This window comes from Neophocaena asiaeorientalis, unplaced genomic scaffold (genome assembly GCF_003031525.2).
Source record: "Neophocaena asiaeorientalis asiaeorientalis breed wild unplaced genomic scaffold, Neophocaena_asiaeorientalis_V1.1 scaffold24, whole genome shotgun sequence".
NCBI classification, from domain to species: Eukaryota; Metazoa; Chordata; class Mammalia; order Artiodactyla; family Phocoenidae; genus Neophocaena; species Neophocaena asiaeorientalis.
The window spans coordinates 348,057-354,056 of record NW_020185317.1 but is presented as its reverse complement, the minus strand read 5'-3'; positions in this window follow the sequence as shown (position 1 = coordinate 354,056).

Below are 6,000 nucleotides of genomic sequence, written 5' to 3'. Positions count from 1 at the left end.
AAATAAAGATCTATTTAAAAAAAAAAAAGGAAAGAAAGTCTAACACGTTTGGACTTTTCTGCTGCTGACACCTTTGGTCACACACTAGATATGTCTGTCTCTACCCTCATTTCATAAAGCTTTGATCATGTCAAGTGTTTTTGATCAAGTGTTTTGATCAAGTTCCAAGTGTTTACCATGGCTTCATTTTTACAAAGAATTTTAGAACTAAAAGGGCTCTCAAGAGAACCTCACCTAATTCTTTCATTTTTAAATAACACCAACAGATTTTCTGAGTGCTGTATGATTTTTGTTCCAAGGTCATACAGCTTGTAATTAATAGACCTGGATTAGGACCCAGATTTCTCAACTACATGCCCCCATGCACGGTATTTCCACCTCTCAACTATGTTCTATTTGAGGTCCCTTGCAGAGCAGTTCAATATATTAGCATATGAAAAGATCCTTTGAAACTTTTTTTTAAATTATACTTTTTAAGAATATGTGAGTTTCTCAGATATCTATCTCCAGAATAATACTCTATAAACTGGGTTGGAGAATCAGAAATAATATAAATTGATTATCTCAACCTACTCTGTCCTATGCTGACTTCTACTAACTGTAACCTTATCTAAGTCACTTAATCACACTGGCCCTTGATATTTTTCACCTACAAAAATGAAAGAGGGGGACTATATAATTTACAAGACATCTCCTAACTCTACAAATTTATGTCTGTGACTCATTTATAAATCAGAATAACCATGTCTCCCACTTCTGTTTTCCTTTCCCTCACAACAAACTTTTAATAAGCACTACTACCAAAAAACCTGAAAAGGATACTTAAGAAACATGCCAGAATATGCCAAAGTGTTTGTCAATAAAGCATATGGTATTTGACCCAAAGAATCAAAAGGGATAGTACCCACAATTCTTTAAAGCCTTCGCATACTAGGAACTGTTTCCCTTTTTTATGCCCTCTACCAGTTCTCTTATATGATATACTTGAGTTACCCAATTTCTGCAGTAAAAAAGGTCTTTTAATGCTAGTAATATCTGTTATACTTCACCCTACTACCAATGGATGAAAATCTGTGACTTATATTGCTAGGTACTGAAATAAATAATACAAGACTTTTAAAGCTCCAGAGTGAAAATTATGAAACCAGATGATGAAGAGGACAAGAATGTAAACACGTTGACCTAATAAACATATATCCAGATGACTAAGTACTAGGTGTTCACTGAGCGTTTATTTTATGTCCAGAGCACCATGTTAGGCACTGTAGAATATACAGGAAAAAAAAAAAAAAAAAGACTTGGTTCATATTCTCTAGAAGCTTACAATCCACCTAGGGAGACAACATCAAATAAACAATAAACAGCACAGGACTACAGAAATTAAATGATAAATTCTGCACATAAGTGATAGAGGAATTATTGATAATTAGAAATGACACGAAAAATAAATTGGCCCAAAGAAAGAACAGAATTAGGAAGACCAGACTTTTTCATAAACTTTGCATTCTACTCAACCCACCATATTTTTCTTCAGTGCAATTTCTATTATATGATTCAAAATGACAGTAACATTTCTGGATCCATTAATAGTGCCTTCCAGATGGCCAATTCCTGGTTATGCTTTAATCAGGTCTTAGCTGAATAGAATCTTAAAACTTAAGATAATCACTACGTCCCAGAAATATACCCAAAATAGGTTCCTTTTTTATAAATAGGTCTTCCTTTAAGGCTATTTATTTATAAAATAAATGGTACTAAATTTTTTATTAAGTGATAAACTTATACATCTCCACCACCACCACACACACACACAAAAAGGCACTGAACAAAATGAAATGGTTTTTCATCATGCTTAACAATCCTGAGCATTACTGAAAATAAGTCAGGTCAAAACTACTATACTCTTTATCTCAACAGCATTAAAAATGTACAATCTAAGAAGACCCATGCGTGAACGAATGGAAAGACTAGGAAATAAAATGTAAGGGAAAGCCTGAAGGGAGTGGCCCAAGCAGATGAAACAAACGGGTATGAGAGGCAGATGAGGGAAAGCAGCCCTCACCTGCTCTCTATCCCCTGTTCCAGCGAGACTTCCAAACAAGAGAGAGAGGTCCCCCATTCACACCAGCAGGGAAGAAATTGCAAATTCTCCCACTCTCCACCTGTACTAATGCCAAGGCTTCTGAGTACTGGTAGAAGTTTAACTTGGAAGTTCTATAGTCACAAAGTAACAATTAGTCATGGGGGTATGTAATAACTCAATTCTGTCTTCCCTGGTGATCACCAGCGATAGCACCAATAGCCCTGTCGGTGCAGAAGGGGTGTCTCACCTCTTTTGTGAGATTGGAACATAAGAAAAGCAGCAGTGATTATTGTAAAAGGTATGTGTTCTATCAATTGTAATTGTTAGCATGGCTTACTGAGTGAGAGATGAGTTCTCTGAAAAATAAGAGCGATGCCTTAGTGCCTGGAATGTTTGGGAATAGACTGAAATGAATCCAAAGTAGATTCGTCATGCAAGTCAGGCAGTACGACCCTCCCCCCACACCAGCCTGCCAAAAAAAAGAAATTGCAACTGCAAAGTAGGAATTTTAATAGAAATTAAAGTTCAAAACTATGAGGCTGGGCTTCTCCAGAATACTAATGTAGACTGGCATCAGTCTACCTTATAACAGTAATCATTGTAGAGAAATAGCTAATATTGTTTGCCATTGTTTTAAACTTGCTTATATAAGGTTCTATTTTATATTATAAAGTGAAACCATTTCCAAGGTGACTTAACTGAACTACCTGATCTCTTTGTTCTTTGAATTCTATTAGACAAAACCGTTCTTTGCAACAGTCCTCCTCACCATGAGACGTACATTTTTTTGGGGGGGGGGCGGGGGGTACGCAGGCCTCTCACTGTTGTGGCCTCTCCCGTTGCGGAGCACAGGCTCTGGACACGCAGGCTCAGCGGCCATGGCTCACGGGCCCAGCCGCTCCGCGGCATGTGGGATCTTCCCGGACCGGGGCATGAACCCGTGTCCCCTGCATCGGCAGGCGGACTCTCAACCACTGCGCCACCAGGGAAGCCCGAGACGTACATTTTATACTATTACAACCAGGAAGTAGTACTTGTCCAGTGACCCTCCTCCCCTGAAAATCCACAGAGGCAACTGAACCAACTAGCAACATTCATTACCTGCACTTCATTTTGACCCAAGAAATAAAATCAAACTGTGCTGGAAGTTTCATGTAAAGGAACTGAGAGTAAGTACTATTTTAAGCTACTTCCCCAACCTCCCTCCTCTACCTATGAGAAGTCAGGTCCTTTTATTTTATCTTGAAATCTCCTTCCTTCCCTTCCTTCCTTCCTCCCTCCCTTCCTCCCTCCCTCTCTTCCTTCCTCCCTCCCTGGCTTCCTTTTTCTTTTTTTCTTTTATTTTCTTTTCAGAAGCTCTTTTACCAGTACTTCAGAAGAGGGATACATTAAAATTGCCACCCACTTTAGGGGCCCTTATCACCTCTGTTGCTTCCAATTTCATTTTGGATCTTTCAACATGAAACATTAAGAAAATGGCACCCAAGAAAGCATATGCTGCCACGTTATCACCAGCTGTTATTGCCTCATTTTTAACTCTGCTTTTAAACATACTTCAGAACTCCCAACTGAAAACCTGCATACGTTATGTAGGAGGGAAAAAAATTTTAGTGTAGATCCAGGGCAAAATAGTATTGCTGGGAGTTAGAATTACAGCCTAAGTATCATCAGTGTTTTTGGTGTGTTGTGTTTGGTTTAAATAACCATGAAGGCTCCACCAAAACTAAAGCAGACCCTATTTCCTTTCGAGATATCAAATGACAGCTTACTGACAACTAAGCTCAGATGTGCAATCCTCTTTCCATTACAAAACTACCAAACAATAAAGAAAGAAGAAAAGTCAAAGGAAAACCTGAAGTATTATTCCCAAGATTTTGCGAACAAGAGGCAAACAGTCTGTAATAATCTCATTGGCCGTGTTCAAACCCATAACAATTCTAGGAGGGCAAAAGATTAGTGCCATGACAATTGTTTATGTGCAAGTTAGGCAAGAGGATGAGAAACCTCCAAATAAGATTACACACTTCTAAACCTTTGCTTAAAGGAGGGGATGGTAATGCACGTATTTGGGTGTAATCCTAACACCCTCCTGCAGAGGTGGTTCTATATACACCTCAGTGGAGAGTGAAAGAGTTCACAGCTTTAAGGGTGAACATGTTTTACTTCTTACTAACAAATTAAAGTATTTGGCAGTAATTTTTTTTTAAGCAGATGGATTGGAATATTTTGGGAAATGCTAAGGGGCTCATTTTCTATTGCCTTTTAGAATCTCAAGTTATAAAATAAGATTTTGGCTAATCTAGTCTTCTTCCAAATTCAGCAGTATTTATTAAAGGCAACAAGCTTTAACTTTCTTATCTAGGTTATCTGTGAAGCAGTAATTAGCTTTAATTAGGAATTCAAATTCAAATTCACACAGTCAAAATAATGCTGGATTTGGTGCCTTTATTCTTCCCAAATAAGGAGAGATTAAAAAACAACCATGTGCCCAGGACAACATAAGTCCAACTATACCATGAGTTTTAAGGTGCTCTTAAATTCACTATTTCTTCTTCTGTTTTTAAACCTAATTTTACTTTAGAGAACCTGCCTTATCTTTTACTTTGTCCATGGTAAAGATTAGAACACTTTCTCTAAAAACACCTATACTTAGATTAAAATCAAACAAACTCATGTTTCCTGTGTCAGGCAATCCTTGGTTGACCACTGATCCAAGAGGACATTAAATAAAAATGAAGCTTTGCAATTTCTTGCTTTGTATTATTTTAGCCTTGTGCAATCCCACTGGATATACAAAGGAATTATTCCTCTTTCTTTGGCTCCTTCCTTAGATCAATCATCGGGCCAATATTTATTGAACCTCTGCTACGCACATAGTTCTTCAAAGAATTGCTTTCACAGGCTGTCCAAATAAACAGCTATAAATGTTGCTCAGATCCAATCCCATAACCTCTTAATTGGCTCTCTAACATAGAAGCCTGTAAAAATATTTTTTAGAAACTAGAAAATTAGTCTAAAGGCTAAGAATTCTCTTCACCACACCTACATACTAGAAGAATCCAGTGAACAAGAACAAATGACTCCCCCACCCCATCCATAAGTTGAACAGTGAGAGAAAGCATGTTATTCAAATCTGCTAATATCTGGCTCCTGAAATTTGGATAATGAGTTGGGAAGTCGGGGATTTAAGTTGTGTGCTGGATGGAGCTGGCTCTCGCTGGCTCGGGAGCGGACTGCGTGCATCTCGTCCCAACCTCCAGAGACCTCAAGTTGGCAGCCTGAGATAACCGAGAGGAAAATATTTACACCCCTGTGATTTTCCTCCAAATATTCCCCTCTCCAAAAAGTTACCCAAAACTATTCTGCTCCTGGGTTCAGATGGTAGGAGTTTAGCTAGCAAGGGTTACCTTTTACATTAAGAAACCATCACTTGTAAGAAACAAAGAACTGGTGAAAACAGAAAGTTATAAGATCCTCAGCCCTCAGGGAACCTGAGGATTCAGAAGGACAAGCCACAGGCAATGCAGGGAGAAGCTGGTGCACAAAATACTTTTGAAGCTGGCAAGAGGGATGAACAGGTATCCAAATCGTTTGAAACTGTCAGGAAGAGCTCAGAGAGGAAAGGAAAGTGGGATTTGAAGCAGAACGTAATCGATGGTTATGATTTTGGTCAGCTGGAGGGAGTGGAAACAGTCATCCCTGGTGGGATTACTTAATGGACAGAGGAAGGGAGGTAAAAGAGTAAGGTGAGCCAGAAATGGACTGTGGGGCTGCATACGGAGACCTGGAAAGCTAGAGGCAGGAGGAGCTAGTGAAGTTCTGCGAAGACAGTGATGAAGATGTATTTTAGGAATATTCTTTCCAGTTTTGCTCAACTTCTTGTTTTTCTGATCTTTAACTTCTTTCTGATCTCTGAT